Source organism: Schistocerca nitens, chromosome 3, assembly GCF_023898315.1.
Source record: "Schistocerca nitens isolate TAMUIC-IGC-003100 chromosome 3, iqSchNite1.1, whole genome shotgun sequence".
Lineage (NCBI taxonomy): Eukaryota > Metazoa > Arthropoda > Insecta > Orthoptera > Acrididae > Schistocerca > Schistocerca nitens.
In genome coordinates this window covers 68,274,397-68,296,304 of record NC_064616.1, presented here as the reverse complement: position 1 = coordinate 68,296,304, position 21,908 = coordinate 68,274,397, and the positions used below count along the sequence as shown (strand labels likewise).

Below are 21,908 nucleotides of genomic sequence, written 5' to 3'. Positions count from 1 at the left end.
TTGCACTTTACCTTCCTGCTGGTATCGACGTCATTAGAGACGACGCATTAGACGAGTCAGAAAGGAGATGGACGTAAGCTGTCCGTGGTCACAATGGAATGAACTGCGTTGCCTTAAAAAAATCTGTCATCAGTTTAATACAAGGTTAAAGTCTGAAAAGCGGTAAAGCATGCTTTGAAAATAAACTACAAGCGTGCCTTAAGAATCTGTGGTTAGTTTAACATAAAATTAAAGTCTGAAAGGCCGTAAAGCATGCTTTGAAAATAAACTTCAAATAACGTTATCTCCTGTACAATTTATATTAAAAACTAATTACGCGGAATGATCGCCACTTTTTTTTTCCCCAGAAGAGGAGACTCCTGCTGGCTCAAATTCCATATCAGCAAGAGAGGCCTATACAGTGTCATCAGGAGCAGTCTGAAAAGCATGTAAGGGTATTGCAGGGCAGGCTGTGCTAAGAAATAATTGTTAAGGAAAAATCTGATACGTTGCAACGTTTCCGCGTTAGTCAGCGTTAAAGTTATCCAGTCGGGCCGTTCTCCACGCAAATTTAAGCGGCCCACCAGAGACGGTGTCGCCAAACGTGATCTTTGTTTGGTTTCCTAAACCCGAACAAGGAGGCGACACAAAAATTGGAAATGGGACTGTAGAAAGGATCGGGCCCGAGCCAAAGGCTGAGCAGTCTCGTGCACTGTCATCTACACTATGAGAACAACCGAGGCTAATTGCATCTGGCGGGCAGCTTGAATTGCATTCGCAACGGCCTGATGGGCTAACTTCAATGCTAATAAACTAGGAAATGGCGCACCGTATCGAATTTTTTCCTTAACAATTATTTCTCAGCTTAACCTACCCACCAGCACCCTTACAAGCTTTTCAGACTGTTTCTGACCACCCTCTATATTTAGGTAAGACAAATATAATTTTAAATAGTATATTCTTAAAAACTTAAACATGAATTACCAGCCCTCAGCACATTCTTAAAAACTTAAACATGAATTACCAGCTCTCGGCACAATTCAGCTGTATCTAGAAGATGACGGCGCTGCTTCACATCAAAATCTGAAAAGGTTGTTAAAACTGACTTTCGATGATAGTCACCGTAATCAAAAACGATAGGCAATGCCAAAGTAAAATCAAAGCAGTACAGAAATTATGAATCCGTAGAAGTGACACGTGCTACCGTTTTTCTTGTTATATATTCACAAAAGAAAACCTTTGATGAAATGAAATAGAAAAACAGAGTATATGAAGTTACTGAAGCTGGTTTCATATCGGTTTCACGTTAATACACTCCAGCAGCTACTAATTTGGCCCCTTACCTCAGAAAAAAGCCAGGTGGAACTCAGTTAACGAAATCGAGACCTCGGCACCAATAGTGATGGTGCTACTCAGCGAAGACTATGATTTATCGTTGTAGCATTGTGGCTCAAGACATGGCTTATAGCTGGCTGTTAGAACTTGTCCTTTCGAGTCCTATTACGTCCATACTATTTGAGACGGCTCTGATACGGCCTTTCACTTTCACCATTCCGTTCCCAGACTTATTAAGAATATTGTGATATGTCTGTCCCAGGGAACCACAAAGCGCATCTTGGGCACAAGAAGGAAAAAGGTTTCCCCAGATAATTACGTTTGCGGCGACGCTGTTGCTATTGAAGTAGCCGGAAAAACTGAAAGGTGCCTTACAAGGTTTATGACCAAAATGGTACAGAATTTGAAGATATCGCTTATACATGAATGGACTGGCTTTAGAAAGGTACATTTCTAGAAAGCGTGTGTATCCAAAGTACGACATTATTTTTATATATCACCCTGTTTCCTTTAGCATGAGAGAAAAATGGCGTTATGTTACAGCAACAAAAGTAACTAATAAATGTTTTGATTGGAGAGACGAAAAATCCTAGCCAGCCAATCAGACAGAAGGACAGGCCAGAACAAATTTTTCTCTGCGTTACTTCTGCGAGGTATTTAGCTGCAAGGCTTTATGTGAGACACTTCAGTGTCTGCTGAGAGGATATGCATCAAAGGCTTCAAAGGTGAAAGTGCTGATATTCAATGGGAATCACTGCTGTTAACCACAGAGGTCCAGTCCACCCTTTGGCCATATCTACAGGCATCAAACGACCACTGCCAGATGACTCACATGTACACTGATGTTCAAAATTAAAGCAACAAACTGCTATTTCCCCATCCTGTGTCTAATTCACGATATAATCATACAAACTGCCGACAAGTGTCGTTACGATCGTGTACTGCGCGGAAGATTTATGACCAAAATGGTACAGAATTTGAAGATATCGCTTACCCGTGAATGTTCCAATCAACGGACAACCACGCTAGCAGTGACGTCAGGGCACCTATCAAGCGGAGTAATGTTTGCAGGGTAGCCCTACATCCACAATCGCTGTGAACCACAGTCACAGACAGTGCAGTATGGCACAGAGAAAACAACTACAGGCTCTCTGCTGTGGAGGGCCATAGGAAGAATGCAAGCAGGAGAGTCGCAACCTGAGGTGTCCCGATGGCTTAATGTGAGTCGTTCTGTTGTTTCCTGGATGAGGCGACAGTTTATAGAGAAGAGGACAGGGCTGACTACGTGTGACACTAAAGGAGTGGACCGTTATTTGGCTGGAAGGGCACGACCGTACCGCCGTAGTACTGTACTGCAACTGGCATCTGACATCGCAGCATTCATTGGACATGTTGTGTCGAGGTAAACGGTGTATAGAAGGCTTCATCAGAGTGGCGTTTACTGTTGGAGACTTGCGGTCTGTTTACCTCTGGCGTGTCTTCAATGGTTCCGCAAAGTTTCATAGTACTACGATCACTCGTTTTTCATGGGGGCCCTCACAAGTTTAATCACAACCAGCCTGTACTTACCTAACTTCAATATTCCCTCCATAGAATATGAAGGTGAAGGCATTATGGCCGGAGTCTGCTTTTTTATAGCTTGGCTTTCTCTGTCGATGCTGGTTCATCGTAACATTAAAGCTAATACATGTCCAGGAACACACGTAAATATTCTGTGCCATGATATGGCAGCAGTTTTAAACTGGCAAGTTTCATTTTCAGCGAGACAATGTTTCCATTCATAAAGTTAAGATGCAAATATGTGGAAACGAATATGGGACCTACATCCACGAGCACATATATGGTGAATCATAGCACCGGGTAAAACTCAGGTGAAACCACCTCGAAGCCAATAAAGGAGAGTTAGTTATATTGTAGAAGGAATTAAATAATTTTGAAGGTTACATCTAAACGTTTCATTGAGAAGGAGATCATTAAAGGCAGAGCCCAACTGAGCAGGAGAAGAACAGGCCGTCGTGATCGTATAAAGGTAACTGTCCCAGCATTTGCCTCAAATGATTTAGGGGATCTAAGGATACCTTCGATTACATTATATTAGATATTTTGTTTGTTTTATAGATCCATAATGAAAAATTATCATAGTGAAAATCGAACCCATAAAAAACAAAGTATTTACTTTTACACAACAATTGATATACACTGAGGTGACGAATTTCATGGGATACCTCCTAATATCGTGCCGGATCTCTTTTTGCTTGGTGTAGTGCAACAACTCGGAGTGGCATGGACTCATTGAAAGTCCACTGCAGAAATACTGAGCCACGCTGCCTCTACAGCCGTCCATAATTGCGGAACTGCTGGCGGTGCAGGAGGTTGTACACGAATTGACTTCTCGATTATGTCCTATAAATGTTCGATGTGATTTATGTCGGGTGATCTGGGTGGCCATTTCATTCGCTCAAAATTTCCAGAATGTTCTTCAAACTGATCGGGAACAATTGTGGCTCGTTAACATGGAGCATTGTCATCCATGAAAATTCCATCGTAGTTTGAGAACATGGTGACGATGAATGGCTGCAGAAGGTCTCCAAGTAGCTGAACAAAAATATTTCCAGTCAATGATCGACCAGCTGGAGCAGAGGACCCACTCCATTCCCTGCAAATAGAGCCCACACCATTATGGAGCCACCAACAGTTTGCAGAGTGTCTTGTTGATAACTTGGGTCCATGGTTTCGTGGGGTCTGCGCCACACTCGAAACTTACAGTCAGGTCTTACCAACTCAAATCGAGACTCGTCTGAACATCACACAGTCTCCAGTCGTCTAGGGTCCAAGCGATATGGTCAAGAGCTCAGGAGAGGCGCTGCAGGCGATGTTGTGCTGTGAGCAAAGGCACTCAAGTCGGTCGTCTGTTGCCATAGCCCATTAACACCAAATTTCGTCGCACTGTCCTAATGGATACGTTCGTCGTACGTACAACATTGATTTCTGTGGTAACTTCAAGCAGTGTTGCACGTCTGTTAGCACTGACTACTCTACGCAAACGCCGCTGCTCTCGATCGTTAAGTGAATGCCGTCGACCACTATTTTGTCCGTGGTGAGAGATAATGCATGAAACTTGGTATTCTCGGCACACTCTTGGGACTGTGGATCACCGAATATTGAATACCGCAACTATTTCCGGAATGGAATGTCCCAGGCGTCTAGCTCTAACTACCATTCCGCATTCGAAGTCTATTAATTGCCGTCGTGCGGCCATAATCTCGTCGGAAACCCTTTCACATGAATCACCTGAGGACAAATGACAGCACCACCAATACACTGCCTATAAAACCTAGTGTACGCGATACTACAGCTATTTGTATGTGTGCATATCGCTATCCCACGACTTCTGTCACCTCGGTATAAATCCAAGCAATACCAATTGCGGTGACTGGTTGTGGAGACAATGGGCGTAATTAAGCGTCACGTAAACCGTGGGGCTATACTGCTAAAGGTCCGCAAAGTGTTCGATAAGATGTGGCACTTCGGCTTCCGACAAACTTTTTTTGGGCAGGGGGTACTAGTGTGACCCTCACAAGTAAAACGTTTAACATTCGCGCCGATGACAACATGTCAATACGGAAGCTGATACATACATTGGTGCCGCACGGCTCGCTGATCTGTCCCCAGCTGTACTATTCCCCACTACCGTCCCGAAGATATTACATGAACAGTTGGCAGTTGAAGCGGACGATCCCGCGATGCTTGCTCGGAACATGAACGCTCAGCTGTTTCGTCGAAGGATGGAGCTAAGCAGTGAGGACCTTGGTGTGTGGACCACCTAGTGGCGCCTCAAACTTGCTGCAACCTACAGCAATAAACTAACACTTTTACAGTTATTTTATTTATTGTCCATCAAATATTAATACAACTTAAATCACCGGAGCCTTGTAGCAATGAAAATTAGAGTTCGCAAGAAAAATAAACGAGGTACAAGGAACTGACACTTGAAGTCCCAGAAATTAATTGTCAATCACAGGATGCATTCAGTGACATTTGATTATTACGTGAGCAAGTTCACAGTGTTCCATGCGACGTAGGTCACGTTAGTATAGATAACCAGTCGAAATGTTTCCGAGTGTATCACTTGCAGTCGATTAGTGCTTACTGAGTTAGCCCCTTAGAGTACAGGAGGACGAGACGAGGAATTCGACAGAGGACACTAGAGCGGAATGATGTTGTATTCAGAGAGCAGCGGCAGTAGCGCTGAGACGACATTGGCTTAAGGTAGCTAAAGCGCCATCTAGACCAGGGCTTAACAACTGGCCGATTTTGAGCGCGAGTACTCGCGTCTGCTCAGGCACACGCTCGCGAGCAGGTGCAAGGTCACGGAGTAGGGAGGGAGGGGAGGGAGGGGAGGGAGGGGAAATGCGCGCGCAGGTTTGAATGTGATCTCGCGTTCTTAGCAGATTTAACTAGCCATCTGAATGCTTTGAACATTTTACTACAAGGTAAAAATCTGCTAATTACTCATTTCATAGATCGAATACGAGCTTTTAAAATGAAATTGACACTTTGGGTGAGTCAGCTGGAAACAGGAAACCTAGCTCATTTTCCTAAATTATCATCCATGCAAGATGTTCACAAAGACTGTGAACGTTATTCACATAGTTTAGTTGATCAGCGCTTTCGAGATTTGACAGCACTAGACAGTGATTTTGATCTGTTCTCTCCATATTCAGCGAATATTTAAAAGATTCGTCCTGAGCTGCAGCAAGAAATTATTGACCTGCAGTGTGACAGAGAATACAGAGACAAAAAAAATGGTTCAAATGGTTCTGAGCACTATGGGACTCAACTGCTGAGGTCATTAGTCCCCTAGAACTTAGAACCAGTTAAACCTAACTAACCTAAGGACATCACAAACATCCATGCCCGAGGCAGGATTCGAACCTGCGACCGTAGCGGTCTTGCGGCTCCAGACTGCAGCGCCTTTAACCGCACGGCCACTTCGGCCGGCGAATACAGAGACAACTTTCAGAACAAGAAAAACATTTTGGAATTCTACAGACACTTCCCTCAGGATAGATTTCCTCGTTTGCACAAACTGGCAGCTACAATAATATCAATGTTCGGTTCCATGTATGTTTGTGAACAACTGTTCTCTGCAATGAAATGTAACAAGACACGCCTGAGAAACGCATTGTCTGATCGCAATTTAAACTGCATGCTGCGCCGAAAATGCACAAGAACAATTACTCCGAACATAGACGCAATTGTAAAGGGCAAAAAGTACAAGATAACCGAGAATCCCTCACTTCAGTGATACCTTTTATTGTGTAACAGTTCACAAATTAATACGAATGTAGAGGCATACGCTAAGCTAATAAAATTGTGTGGCACGTATACATTCTCCTTTATTTGTTTCATTTGTCGCAGTAATAATTCGTGAGTGATATCCCTGCAGGTGGCCGCGGATTTACGTTGGCTGGCGGCAGCTGTTGTGTGTCCCACGTGACTTTCCCCACTCTCCGCTCTGGTCCGGTAGTGGGGGTAGCGTGCTCGCGCTGCTCCGTGCTCGCGCCTTGCTGCTCACAGCTTGCTCCGCGAGCACGTATGTTGTGAAGCCCTGATCTAGACGGTCAATAACATTTTACAATAATATTGTGGTCCGTAATGTTGACTATGAAGACGTTACTGCTGCAATAATGGCTTTACTTTATTGAAAGTAGAAAAAAGAGTGGATGAAAATTTGGGTCGAGGGGCGACAAATATCACTTCCGAAAACTTGTTGTAGAATTGAGGTTGAACGAAAAAATGATTATGACAACGTTTTTTGTGTTGATGGTCCAACATTTGATACGTTACTGGATATGGTTGTCAACAGATATAGGGTGTTTTTATCCATTACAAAATTTTAATACCCTTCTAGAAGTGTTGTTCAAATGTGTGTGACATCTTATGGGACTTAACTGCTAAGGTCTTCAGTCCCTAAGCTTACACACTACTTAACCTAAATTATCCTAAGGACAAACACACACACCCATGCCCGAGGGAGGACTCGAACCTCCGCCGGGACCAGCCGCACAGTCCATGACTGCAGCGCCTCAGAACGCTCGGCTAGTCCCGCGCGGCTTCTAGAAGTGATTTCCCATTATTCCGCTAAGCCTCTCGTTTAGCCAGATACAGCACAACGTGCCTGGTCACAGTGAAACAAACAATACTATGTCTTTAGCAGTGGCTGTATAATCGTTTGTTTGTTGTTTTAAGTTTCAAAGTAATGTACGTGTAACAAATATTGAGTGGATAAAAATAAATTCTGTGGGCTTTAATGTTTTTGTGTCACCTATAAAATTTAGCTATTGTGGTACGACACGTCTTAAAACTGATCGACCCATGTACATCAAAAATATCAATTTTAGGGTCTCGCTCCCCCCTGCCCTCCCTTGATAAATTTCTGCGGACGCACATATCCTCATTATCAAAAAACAAAATACTACAGTGAGAGACGCAATGTCTGTGTTTTTGTATTACGTTACTATATCTTGCCACTGGCAATTCTTTGGAAAACTTGAACATTACAAGTGCAGTTTCACCCAGGAGTGTTTGTGATATGGTTATGGGAAAGTAATACGCAATTATACGTGCACAATATTCGGATTAGATTGTAAATGACGTAAAAAATACATTTACTATGGTTTGACAGTAGTTTGACACGTCCTGGCAGCTCAGATGGTAGAGCACTTGCCCGCGAAAGGCAAAGGTCCCGAGTTCGAGTCTCGGTCGGGCACACAGTTTTAATCTGCCAGGAAGTTTCATATCAGAGTGAAAATCTCATTCTGGAGTAGTTTGACAGTTCAACACTTGCAATGTTATGCGTTTACAAATATTATGCAGATGAGCAGCGATATTATTTTAGTAACTAATTTCGTCGCGATAGTTAATAAGATAATATCGCTGTTCATCGGCATAATATTTGTAAACATATAACGTCGTAAGAGCTGAACTGTTAAACTGTCAAACCATAATTAACGTATAATTTTCAATATACAGGGTGTCACAAAAAGGTACGGCCAAACTTTCAGGAAACATTCCTCACACACAAATAAAGAAAAGATCTTATGTGGACACGTGTCCGGAAGAGTTTAATTTCCGTGTTACACCTCATTTTAGTTTCGTCAGTATGTACTGTACTTCGCCGCCAGTTGGCCCAATTGAAGGAAGGTAATGTTGACTTCGGTGCTTGTGTTGACACGCGACTCATTGCTCTACAGTACTAGCATCAAGCACATCAGTACGTAGCATCAACAGGTTAGTGTTCATCACGAACGTGGTTTTGCAGTCAGTGCAATGTTTACAAATGCAGAGTTGGCAGATACCCATTTAATGTATGGATTAGCACGGGGCAATAGCCGTGACGCGGTACGTTTGTATCGAGACAGATTTCCAGAACGAAGGTGTCCCGACAGGAAGACGTTCGAAGCAATTGATCGGCGTCTTAGGGAGCACGGAACATTCCAGCCTATGACTCGCGACTGGGGAAGACCTAGAACAACGAGGACACCTGCAATGGACGAGGAAATTCTTCGTGCAGTTGACGATAACCCTAATGTCAGCGTGAGAGAAGTTGCTGCTGTACAAGGTAACGTTGACCACGTCACTGTATGGAGAGTGCTACGGGAGAACCAGTTGTTTCCGTACCATGTACAGCGTGTGCAGGCACTATCAGCAGCTGATTGGCCTCCACGGGTACACTTCTGCGAATGGTTCATCCAACAATGTGTCAATCCTCATTTCAGTGCAAATGTTCTCTTTACGTGTGAGGCTTCATTCCAACGTGATCAGATTGTAAATTTTCACAATCAACATGTGTGGACTGACGAGAATCCGCACGCAATTGTGCAATCACGTCATTAACACAGATTTTCTGTCAACGTTTGGGCAGGCATTGTTGGTGATGTCTTGATTGGGCCCCATGTTCTTCCACCTACGCTCAATGGGGCACGTTATCATGATTTCATACGGGATACTCTACCTGTGCTGCTAGAACATGTGCCTTTACAAGTACGACACAACATGTGGTTCATGCACGATGGAGCTCCTGCACATTTCAGTCGAAGTGTTCGTACGCTTCTCAACAACAGAGTCGGTGACCGATGGATTGGTAGAGGCGGACCAATTCCATGGCCTCCACGCTCTCCTGACTTCAACCCTCTTGACTTTCATTTATGGGGGCATTTGAAAGCTCTTGTCTACGCAACACCCGTACCAAATGTAGAGACTCTTCGTGCTCGTATTGTGGACGGCTGTGATACGATACGCCATGTATCCTCGCTAACGGAGGACATTTTGAACATTTCCTGTAACAAAGTGTTTGAAGTCCCGCTGGTACGTTCCGTTGCTGTGTGTTTCCATTCCATGATTAATGTGATTTGAAGAGAATTAATAAAATGAGCTCTAACATGGAAAGTAAGCGTTTCCGGACACATGTCCACATAACATATTTTCTTTCTTTGTGTGTGAGGAATGTTTCCTGAAAGTTTGGCAGTACCTTTTTGTAACACCCTGTATTTATGCCATTTGCTACTTACCATAACAGTGACAGTTATAAGACAGTTCACTAAAGACGTAACGTGGACTTCTTTGAAACTAACAATATCACAGAATTGTCTCACAATCCTACCAATAGATTTGCACCTAAAATAAAGAAAGCCTTCTCACTGAACATGAAAAAGTACATATATAGTTGAATCCAAGTACACCAAAATTACGAGCTCAAACAAAGACACATAAATCGATAGTTCCGATTCGTACCATTATTAATTGCATTAATATCCCATCATATTTGATAACCAAAAAAACTAAACACCCTAATAACAAAACTTTGTACTTGTCAACAGAAAGGACACAATCAAATATTTGCATAATCCGGCAAGAGATATAAAAGACGTACAAATATGACCTAATGGTAAATATATTTCATTTGATGTTACTAATCTATATACCAATGCACAAGTAGAGGAAACTATCCAAATTATAAAACATATCCCGTTACAGTATTGAAAACTTTCCATGACTGCAAGACCTGAAATTATAACTCTTTAGGAAATAGCACTATCACAAAATTATTTTGATTTTAACAAGAAACTTTATACCCAAGCAGATGGAGTACCCATGGGTAATAGAGTAGCAGACACATTAGCCAATATTTCGCTAAATTCTCTGGAAGACAAATTCTTTAACTCAAATTGGCCGACTCTCAAGCAAATTACATACTATTTTAGGTATGTAGATGATACCCTCATGTTGGCAGATTGCAGACACGCAGACATCGAAAATGTCCACAAAAAAGTCAACCAGTTACACCCTAAAATTAATTTGACTTTGGAAATTGAGAAAGACAAAACCATTAGCTATCTGGGCCACACAATTGATGAAAATAATAATCACCACACGTTTGACATATATAAAAAGTCCGAGCGAGGCGGCGCAGTTGTTAGCACACTGGACTCGCATTCGGGAGGACGACGGTTCAATCCGCGTCCGGCCATCCTGATTTAGGTTTTTCGTGATTTTCGTAAATCGCTCCAGGTAAATGCGGGGATGGTTCCTTTGAAAGAGCACGGCCGACTTCCTTCCCCATCCGATGAGACAGATGACCTCGCTCTTTGGGCTCTTCCCCCAAACAAACCCAACCCTGTAGTAGGAATACCACCTCTGACAAGATTATGTTTGGGTAGATAATGCACACGCACGCATATACAGGGTGTTCCATTTATCTTGACCACACTAAATAACTGTTTGTCCAGATGCAAATTACAAAATTTTTCAAGTAAATGTTTTTTAACCATCAGGGGGACATCAAACAGCATGATCGCCTTCGTTGTAGCTTTGTTTTTTACAAAGATATGAACAGCGGTATGACTTTTTTAAATGACACCCTGTATTTTTTATTTGCTAATTCATTTCCTCTCCTAAAGACCTATTCAAAAATGTATCACAGTGTACCATTCACAGAAACACAACGTTATTACTTACATAACACAGCACTGATTTTAAGCCCGGAGTCACAAACTGGTCCACTAGCTGGAGTTGTCAGAAACCAAATGAAAACCAAGTAAAAAAATAACACAAAATTGACTTTGACTCTCCTGTACCACTGCCCAGGAGTAGAACATTCAAATTTGCTCAAAGTGGTGACCCCGGAAACCGATACACTGGTGCAGTCGTTGAATGAAAGAATTATTTACTGCTTCCAGTGTTGCCTGCTAAAGAGAATTACAAGCAAGCACGACACGTTCCTGCATGTCCTCTGGAGTTGTTGGAATATCGCGATAGACAACGTCTTTAATGCATTCCCAAATAAAAAGTGCACAGGATTTAAATCAGGAAACCTAGCAGGCCAAGTAACTGTTCCTCCTCGACCAATCCTTCGGTTCAGAACACGATGTCCACGCAAGGCGTTATGTGCTGGACATCCATGGTGTTGATACCACATAAGTATTCTGGTTCTTAGCGGCACTTCATCCAGAAGAGGAGAAGAATTCGTCTGAGGAAATTAGCATACGCTGTGCCGTTTAGACTACCATTGATGAAATCAGGGGCCAATGATTGTAGTACCGAGCATCCCACACCAGACGTTAACTCTCCACTGACGCTGATGTTCCGCCTGTCTAAGCCATCGTGGGTTGCTGCTGGACCAATAATGCATGTTCCTTGTATTTACCTGTCCTTTGTTTGACTGTCCTTTGTTTGAGAATGAACATTCATCGGTAAATAGAATATTGGAGAAGGAGTTCGGGTTGGCGAGGGTTTGCTGCTGAGCCCACTGACTGAACTGTACACGATTCTGAAAATCATTACCATGCAATTCTTGATGTAGGTGTAAATGGTAACGAGGGAACCAGTGACGAATAAAAATTTCGATGTACACTGGTTTTAGGAATTCCAATCTCGTGTTCAAGCTGTCGTACGCTCACATGTGGATTCATAGCAACGGAAGCGAGAACAGAAACTTCGGCAGCTTCGTCTGTGCGAGTGCTACGACGATTGCGTTGTCGTTGGTTGAAACTTCCCGTTTCCTGAAGCGTCGCAACAAGACGAGAAAACATCAGTCGGGAAGGTAGGTTCTGGTCAGGATTTCGCTTTCTGTACAGTTCTGCTGCCTGCGTAGCATTTCGGCTACTTTCAACAACACCAATCACATATACGTTATGTCGATGCAGTTTGTAGGAAGGACAGCCTTTCTGTATGCCTGCTCTACACAACAGTATTTAAAGGACTAAACTACTGTAATAAATGTACCCATACTTAGGAAAAAAGTATTGCAATTACTATTTTGCTAACTTACATTCCCCAAAGATGAGTAGCACTTCTACCTTCTCTTAGTTGGTGTACATTCGACTCACACAGCTCTTCAACTGACGATTGTTGATGAAATGACGGGTGTGCATTCTGCTTATGTTTACATTTGTCCTCTGTCAACGTCTGCACGTGGATGTGTTCCATTAGCCCGAGTACCTGCACTAAGCGTTGGGTGCGTCAACGTCAATGATTTGTTATGTAATTAACAACGTTGTGTTTCAGTGAATGGTGCACTGTGATACATTTTTAAATAGGTCTTTAGGAGAGGAAATGAATTAGCGAATAAAAAATACAGAGTGCCATTTAAAAAAGTCATACCGCTCTTCATATCTTTGTAAAAAACAAAGCAACAACAAAGAAAATCATGCTGACTGATGTCCCCCCTGACGGCTAAAGAACATTTGCTTGAAACATTTTGCAATTTTCATCTGGAAAAACAGTTATTTAAGGTGGTCAAGATAAATGGGACACCATATATATACTTTTATGTTCCGCCCCATGAACCATGGACCTTGCCGTTGGTGGGGAGGCTTGCGTGCCTTCAGCGATACAGACAGCTGTACCGTAGGCGCAACCACAACGGAAGGGTATCTGTTGAGAGGTCAGACAAACGTGTGGTTCCTGAAGATGGGCAGCAGCCTTTTCAGTAGTTGCAGGGGCAACAGTCTGGATGATTGACTGATCTGGCCTTGTAACAAAAATCAAAACGGCCTTGCTGTGCTGGTACTGCGAAGAAATGAAAGCAAGGGGAAACTACAGCTGTAATTTTTCCCGAGGGCATGCAGCTTTATAGTATGGTTAAATTATGATGGCGTCCTCTTGGGTAAAATATTCCGGAGGTAAAATAGTCCCCCATTCGGATCTCCGGGAGGGGAATACTGAGGAGGACGTCGTTATCAGGAGAAAGAAAACTGGCATTCTACGGATCGGAGCGTGAAAAGATTTCTTAATCGGGCTGGATATATAGCCATTTTCGTAGTTTCCCAAGCGACCGATTTGCATGGCCGGCAGTCATGTGATATACACTCCTGGAAATTGAAATAAGAACACCATGAATTCATTGTCCCAGGAAGGGGAAACTTTATTGACACATTCCTGGGGTCAGATACATCACATGATCACACTGACAGAACCACAGGCACATAGACACAGGCAACAGAGCATGCACAATGTCGGCACTAGTACAGTGTATATCCACCTTTCGCAGCAATGCAGGCTGCTATTCTCCCATGGAGACGATCGTAGAGATGCTGGATGTAGTCCTGTGGAACGGCTTGCCATGCCATTTACACCTGGCGGCTCAGTTGGACCAGCGTTCGTGCTGGACGTGCAGACAGCGTGAGACGACGCTTCATCCAGTACCAAACATGCTCAATGGGGGACAGATCCGGAGATCTTGCTGGCCAGGGTAGTTGACTTACACCTTCTAGAGCACGTTGGGTGGCACGGGATACATGCGGACGTGCATTGTCCTGTTGGAACAGCAAGTTCCCTTGCCGGTCTAGGAATGGTAGAACGATGGGTTCGATGACGGTTTGGATGTACCGTGCACTATTCAGTGTCCCCTCGACGATCACCAGTGGTGTACGGCCAGTGTAGGAGATCGCTCCCCACACCATGATGCCGGGTGTTGGCCCTGTGTGCCTCGGTCGTATGCAGTCCTGATTGTGGCGCTCACCTGCACGGCGCCAAACACGCATACGACCATCATTGGCACCAAGGCAGAAGCGACTCTCATCGCTGAAGACGACACGTCTCCATTCGTCCCTCCATTCACGCCTGTCGCGACACCACTGGAGGCGGGCTGCACGATGTTGGGGCGTGAGCGGAAGACGGCCTAACGGTGTGCGGGACAGTAGCCCAGCTTCATGGAGACGGTTGCGAATGGTCCTCGCCGATACCCCAGGAGAAACAGTGTCCCTAATTTGCTGGGAAGTGGCGCTGTGGTCCCCTACGGCACTGCGTAGGATCCTACGGTCTTGGCGTGCATCCGTGCGTCGCTGCAGTCCGGTCCCAGGTCGACGGGCACGTGCACCTTCCGCCGACTACTGGCGACAACATCGATGTACTGTGGAGACCTCACGCCCCACGTGTTGAGCAATTCGGCGGTACGTCCACCCGGCCTCCCGCATGCCCACTATACGCCCTCGCTCAAAGTCCGTCAACTGCACATACGGTTCACGTCCACGCTGTCGCGGCATGCTACCAGTGTTAAAGACTGCGATGGAGCTCCGTATGCCACGGCAAACTGGCTGACACTGACGGCGGCGGTGCACAAATGCTGCGCAGCTAGCGCCATTCGACGGCCAACACCGCGGTTCCTGGTGTGTCCGCTGTACCGTGCGTGTGATCATTGCTTGTACAGCCCTCTCGCAGTGTCCGGAGCAAGTATGGTGGGTCTGACACACCGGTGTCAATGTGTTCTTTTTTCCATTTCCAGGAGTGTAGTTACTGCCGCGAGTGGTGGAGCCACTAAATCCACGATGTTCACGATCTCTGCCATTGATAAGTCTCTATCCATCGATGACAAAGATATAATAAAATTCAATACTGCTAAAAGTCAGACAGTAAACGTCATCAAATGGCACAGAATCGGAAATATTCCTGCTTGTGACCCTGAGCAGGCGACTAGCTTGGAACCTGAAAGGCCAGGGGTAAGTCTCTGCAGCGATTTAGCGCCCTCTACACCGTCTTCAAGCCAACATCAATGACGGATTGCACTATTATTTGTGAGATGGGTGTTAGATTACGCGGCTGTGTAGGGCAACGCCGCCGACACTCAAGTCCAGTTCTACGGTGAGTGCAAAATACAGCTCTGTAGCTCGCCTCGTTCATGCTGTGTTACTTTCCGACGTAGCAGCTGCTTCGAGAGATATTCCAGTTGAGTGCGCATCTTTCCCGTGCAAAAGCGCATCGTCCAGCCAGCAGGATGATCAACAACTAAGTCAACTGGAAACCATGCGTGATTTATCCCTAAGAACTACGCATGCAGCTTACACCGAACAGCAGAAACTGGAAAAGCTAGATGAAAAACAAAATTAGAAGAACAACTACCAGAGAGAAGATTCTAGGAACAGCACAAAACTGTGTAAACCGTGCAAACACCAGTGAGAGCGGGGTCCTGCAAGGATCGGGAGGACCTGCCTTCCCATAGTGTGAAATGGGAACAGACCTGTCAGGTGGTCCAGAGTAGACAGAAAATGGGTAACGTGGGCTCCTAACGCTGAATGCGGGAATGGACTGCACATACAAAACTTGTGGTATGCACTTTATAAGCAATTTAGGGAAAGTGCAGGAAAACAATATCTTAAAGGCCGGATAGGGATTTACAGCTACTCGCTGAATAGAAGGCAGCGTATGAGCCCACCGAAAACCGAACAACGTAGATTGCGTCATTTTCATGACTCTATCAGAAACTGGGCAACGCAGCGCAGTGACTGAGATACAGGACTCTTAGTCAAGAAGAGTGAGCTTGGAATTCTAATTTAAGTTTCCCTGAATCACGTCGGGCATCTCCACGAGGAGACTGCTGTCGATTTACTGCCCTACCTACACCCGTCTTAGCTAGCAAGCCTTCTCTACTTGACCTAATATCTTTACCTCTCTTACAAAATTGTAAATTGTCAACATTAACATTAAATAACATTTAAAGTATAACATTTGTTCTCATTATTGATAGCATGTGCCTCGGACTTAAATAGAGACGATGCTCCGTGCATTCTCTGTGTCTGGAGCCCATATGCTACAAAACATCCGCCTGAGGAATCAGAACAATTATCAGTTTGAGCGAAGTCGTGAAAGAGAAATTTACAACTTATATCCTAAAATAAATACTCAGGTTTTTTAACTAAGTACCCAAAACTGCACTATGATTCTTAGAATATACATAATCAAGAGGAATTTAACGCTTGAAGTTCATATCCAAGTCCATGGGACATTACTCAAAGAACTGGAATAATACGCGAGATCTTCCCGCAAATGGCCAAATACATCCCTCTACAAGAGTTTCAGAGGTGTTGCACGGCACAAGAGGCACGGAACACGCAACTTACGTAGAGGAACAGAACTTTATATGTTATGGGATGAAAATCTCGGTCCCTGAACTTCTTTGGCTATGAAAGATGTCATAAAACTACTTCTACTCGGCAGCTTCCGTATGCTGGCGCTCTTTGAGTAACTGCTGATGGCATTTCAAACAGTTACAGCTTGGGCCATGACACCTACTCTGCATACACTACTCCTGGCATTGCTCGGATTATTAGCAGCTAAATCATACACTATGGCCCCATTTAGTCAATTGTCTACATCCTACAAGTGTAACTTCTAGGACCCGTTATTTCCATTTTCATGTATGACAAATAAAGGTTGGGAAATTTCGCTCACAGGACTCAGTTGGTCTAGCCTAGTGAGATATCTTTATCGCTAACGCAATAGCGTTGTACCCTGTTCGCAAGGACTTGGATTCAACTCAGAGCTGAAATCAATAATTTAAGTTTTCCGTGGTTTCGCTATATCGCTTCAAGCGAATGCTCATTCGGTTCGTTTGTAAACTTTAGACCCGATTCTTGACGCCACCTGATTCTGTCTGAATTATTGTTCCGTCATTAAGGCCCAGACATTAAAGAGACGTGAAACCTTCCTCTCTGCTCCTCTCGGCTGAACACGTTTAAAGCCTAATTTGGTCAATACCGTGTATTTTTCTCAGCCACTTTGCGCTTTCCAAACATGCCGAACGTTTTAACGTCTCTTTTACTGGACACACACTGAGGTGACGAAAGTCACGGGACAGCGGTAGGCACACATACAGATGGCGTTAGTATCGCGTACACGAGGTACAAAACGGCAGTGCATTGGCGCAGCAGTCATTTGCACTCAGGTGGCTCATGTGAAAAGGTATCCGGCGTGATTATGGCCGCACGACGGCAATTAGCAGATTTTGAACGCGGAATGGTGGTTGGAGTCAGACGAATGGGACATTCTGTTTTGGAAATTGTAAGGGAATTCAATATTCCGAGATCCATTGTTAAAAGTGTGCCGAGAATACCAAATTTCAGGCACTTCCTCTCACCACGGACAACACAGTGGCCGACGGCCTTCACTTAACGACAGAGAGAAGCAGCGTTTGCTTAGAGCTGTGTGAGTGCAACAAGCAATAATGCGTGAAATAGCCGCAGAAATCAATGTGGGACGTACGACGAATGTATCCATTAGGACAGTGCTGCAAAATTAGGCGTTAACGGGCTATGGCAGCAGGCAACCGACGCCAGTGACTTTGTTAACAGCAGGACATCGCCTGCAGCGCCTCTCGTGGACTCGTGACCGTATCGATTGGACCCTGGTCAGATAAGTTCCGATTTCAGGTGCTAAGACCTGACCGTAGGGTTCGAGTGTGGTGCAGACCTCACGAAGCCACGGACCCACGTCGTGAACAAGGCACTGTGCAAGCTGTGTGGAATGAGTCCAACTGAATCTATCATTAGCTGGCAATGATTTTGTTTGGCTACATGGAGACCTCGTGCAGCCATTCGTTCCCAAACTACGATGGACAATGCGCCTCGTCACTGTGCCAAAGTTTGAAGAACATTCTGCACAGTTCGAGCCACCCATACCGCCCCACTTGAATCCCATCGAACGTTTTGGGCTGCGAGGAGTGGCCGCGCAGTTTGAGGTGTCGTGTCCTGCCGGAGGTTCGAGTCCTCCCTCGGGCATGGGTGTGTGTGTTGTTCTTAGCATAAGTTAGTTTTAGTAGTGTGTAAGTCTAGGGACCAATGACCCAAGCAGTTTAGTCCCTTAGGAATTCACACACATTTGAACATTTTGACCGTTTGTGGGATATTATCGAGAGGTCAATTTGTGCACGAACTCCTGCACCGGCAACAGTTTCGCAATTGTGGAGGGCTGTAGAGGCAACATAGCTCAGTATTTATGCAGGGGACTTCCAACGACTTGTTGAGTCCGTGCCGCGTCGAGAGGCTGCATTACGCAGCGCAAAAAGAGGTCCGACACGATATTAGGAAGTATCCGGTGACAGTGTTCAACCGTATCTGTAGCTTATCGGAGAGTAGTCCTTACGTTAGTGAGTGCTTTATCAGATAGCGCTGCATATCTGGAGTCGCTTCGCAAACAGTATGTCATTAAGAACGCTTGACGTTGGAAAGTAATTGGCAATACTATGCAGCGGGCGATGCTTTCTTACATGGTAGCAGTGATAAGCGTCTGCTTATCTGAAACGTGACAGCAAACGCGTTTCAGATTTGCTCTTCTGACAAGCTACGTACCATCCAGCTCACTTTCGGCTTTGGTTAACGCAAGCCTTGTAACACAAATGTAGATAAAATGCTATTCGTCGTAAACTAATTAGAAAGAGAACCTTCGAGACACTTCATATTTATAAAAATGAATATGGCCATTCCACATGTTTAAGATGATGAATACATTTATCAGTCAATGATTGAGACACCCGTGCGGCTAACCTGATTTCATATGAGAGTGTTTTGTTTTTATTTTAATTTTTTATGTCTTGTCCATCTTCAAGCATTTAAGTGCAAATGCAATCTGCAGTAAATGGTTCAGATGGCTCTGAGCACTATGGGACTTAACATCTGAGGTCATCAGTCCCCTAGAACTTAGAACTACTTAAACCTAACTAACCTAAGGACATCACACACATCCGTGCCCGAGGCAGGATTCGAACCTGCGATCGTAGCGGTCGCGTGGTTCCAGACTAAAGCGCCTAGAACCGCTCGGCCACAATGACATCTACAGACGAAAGAAAAGTAGGTTCCATAAACGATTGATGCTTACAATCGTATTACAAGAGGTAAGATGGATACAATAGGAGTTGGTGCACGTTAGCATGTAAATTCTTTAACCACGTAAAATACATTTCCTGTGAATATTTTCTGTAGAGCTTCTTGGAATGTATTAACTGAGGTGTTATGGGATTACGATGTAGTATATCTGATAGTTCTATATTGAAATATCCGAGAACTATTTGTATTGTACTGAACATAGCCATATTTATTTGCATTATCTGTGCCTGTATCCTACCGAATTACTGACGCTGTTGCGTTCCACTTCTGCAACTAAGGGAGATGGTGCAACAATTAAGGAACTGAAGGTTACAGTTCCTGACTAGACCCTTCTTGAGAATTCAGTTTTACGTTTCTCGTCGATTCCCTAAGTAATTTTACGTTAAATGTGGGATGGTCCCTTGACAGAGCTACAGCTGATCTCTTCCTACTACGTCACCTCGACTTTGGCGTTAAACTCCAGTCTTATTTGCTTTTAGTCCAGTATTTTTTCTTCTTCATATGATACCGCTACACAAATAAATATCAAACGTGAAATTACTGCCAACATCTTCAAAATCTGGAAAACTGACCAGTAAGGTACCTTCTTCTTCTATTCTACGACTGCGTTAATGTCTCCCTTCATCAAAATTAATTAAGTAAATAAGAATTGTATTTTCATGACGGGTACTACCTTCCAGTAGTATACTGTACGCTGTAGAGTCGTGAAGAAAAACGATATAAGAATAGAGCAATAGTTTATCACTAATGAATACACTAACTTTGTATAATCAATATATATCTCGTGTTTGCGTTCTGCTTGCGTAATTTAATTGGTATACCGTGTTAATTTAAATTCAAGGCTAGTACCAAAACATTTAGCCGAATCACAATCATTAGCAATAGTAAATAATTTTGTAGACTATTACACCAGTGTCGTATGTATTTTCATTCTTAATAACGTTAATAGGGAATTTAATAACTTTGTTCTGATGGGCAGTTACTCAATTTGTCACAAATAAATTACTGAATTTTTAATGCTCTCCTTGATTCACTGATTAATTGTTTGTACATTATTTCTCACAATAATATTTTTTTTCATTTGCCAAGAGAACATGCCTAACAGCGGTAACAAAAAAGCAGACCAGTCACATAATTAGTGGTGCTCATACAAAGAAAATTAAGCCTCTTATTCAATAATATCATTATGCACGGATGCTTTCTGGTATGATTTTGGAGGTTGTTTTGAGATTAAATCTTTGTTGTGACGTCCACACTTTCGGCCACTACTCTTTCCCATTGACCAGTGGCGATCGGAATGTGCAGTCAGACACGGGAAAAAATATTTGCGCAATTTACTTACCAGCAGGAGATACGTGGAGCGTTTAGTTGCTGAGAGCGATTGGCCCCACCTGGCGCACGTGTCAGGCACTTGTGATGCTGTGAGTCGCTGCTTCGAAGCCACCAACACAGCGCTACACGGTTGTGCGTTCTGCGCATGCGTCGTTTGATAGTAAATTGGCGCGCTCGCGGAGATGGAATCACACTATAAGTAACGGTTGCAGAAAGGTCTGAGTATGTTGCACGCTACCCACTGACTTTTTCTTCTGTCCTTGCGTATGATCTGTTTGTGTGAAGCGTGTGGCCGAAACTTACCGGGCGCAACTGTCAATGAGTATCACAGTCTGACACCACATGAAACACGTGGACAACGACTGCAGGCCCAGGACAGTCTGACATCCGAGCTGCGCAGTTATGTGATTCAGAGCTACCAAACTGGACAGCGTTTTCGATATGACATGGCTCTTAAAATATTCAGCTCTTTACTAATCTTAATCGATGTAAACGATTTACACGACAGTCTGAGCTGCCCCCTTAGATTGTTTTCAGATGGTGCTGTTTTTTACCGTCTAGTAGAGTCACCAGAAGATCAAAACGAATTTCAAAATGATCTGGACATGACATCTGCGAAGTTCGGAAAGTAGCAACTGACCCTAAACAACAAAATGCGTAAGCTCCTTCACATGGGAACCATAAAAATTCCGTTAAATTTCGGTAACACAAATTTGACACAAATTTAAAGCTTGTCGATTCAAGTAATACCTACGGATTACAATTACGAACAACTTAAATAGAGACCATTGCGTACCAAATGTGGAGAAGGCTAAACTAAGACTACTTCTTACTGGAGGAACACTTAGAAGGTACAACAATTCTGATAATGAGACTGCCTACATTACGCTTAATTGTCGTCTTCTGTAGTACTGCTGCGCGATATGGGATCCTTACCAGATGGAATTGGCAGACGACATCGAAAAAGTTCAAGGAACGCAACTGGTTTTGTACTATCGTGAAATAAGTTAGAGAGACTCACTGATATGATAAGAGAGGAGGGGCGAAAATCGTTAGAAGAAAGGTGTTCTTTGTCGTGGAGAGATCTTTTCACGAAATTTCAAT

General features: G+C 43.9%; 1 protein-coding gene across 4 annotated transcripts in view; it reads right to left on the bottom strand.

The window, feature by feature from the left end:
• The window catches only part of LOC126248028 (cytokine receptor-like), a 475,141-nt gene extending 454,256 nt beyond the window's left edge, over nt 1-20,885 (bottom strand). For 3 of the 4 annotated variants that reach the window (XM_049948628.1, XM_049948625.1, XM_049948629.1), the window contains exon 1: nt 20,815-20,885. The gene's annotated coding sequence lies outside the window, so the exon portion shown is untranslated. The remainder of the gene's footprint in view (nt 1-20,814) is intronic. The other variant, XM_049948627.1, reaches the window with a different exon arrangement.
• Between the last annotated feature and the right edge of the window lie 1,023 nt (nt 20,886-21,908).